Below are 295 nucleotides of genomic sequence, written 5' to 3' on the forward strand. Positions count from 1 at the left end.
CATTTCCTGACATGGGTCAAGAGTGCTGGTGAGAGTTTGTCTGTAAATAGGTGAAGACTATAACAAAGTGTCTATATAAAAGTAATGCAAATCTACACACCATCAATCTGCACCGAACAGTTATAACTATAAATAAACAGAATCATAGCAATGTTGCTATCTTTTTTCATATATCAGTAGTAAATTCCATTTTTTTTTACAGAAATTAATGATAAAAACACGGATGAACGGGTGACTGGAGCAAGGCAGGCAGAGGCGTCGAGACAAGTGACCGCTTACAAGAAGGGGCGACAGA

General features: G+C 38.0%; 1 protein-coding gene across 1 annotated transcript in view; it reads right to left on the reverse strand.

The window, feature by feature from the left end:
* The window catches only part of LOC119582285, a 6,855-nt gene that overhangs the window by 5,831 nt on the left and 729 nt on the right, over positions 1-295 (reverse strand). The gene's annotated exons all lie outside the window — the stretch shown is intronic.

Source organism: Penaeus monodon, chromosome 15 (genome assembly GCF_015228065.2).
Source record: "Penaeus monodon isolate SGIC_2016 chromosome 15, NSTDA_Pmon_1, whole genome shotgun sequence".
NCBI lineage: Eukaryota > Metazoa > Arthropoda > Malacostraca > Decapoda > Penaeidae > Penaeus > Penaeus monodon.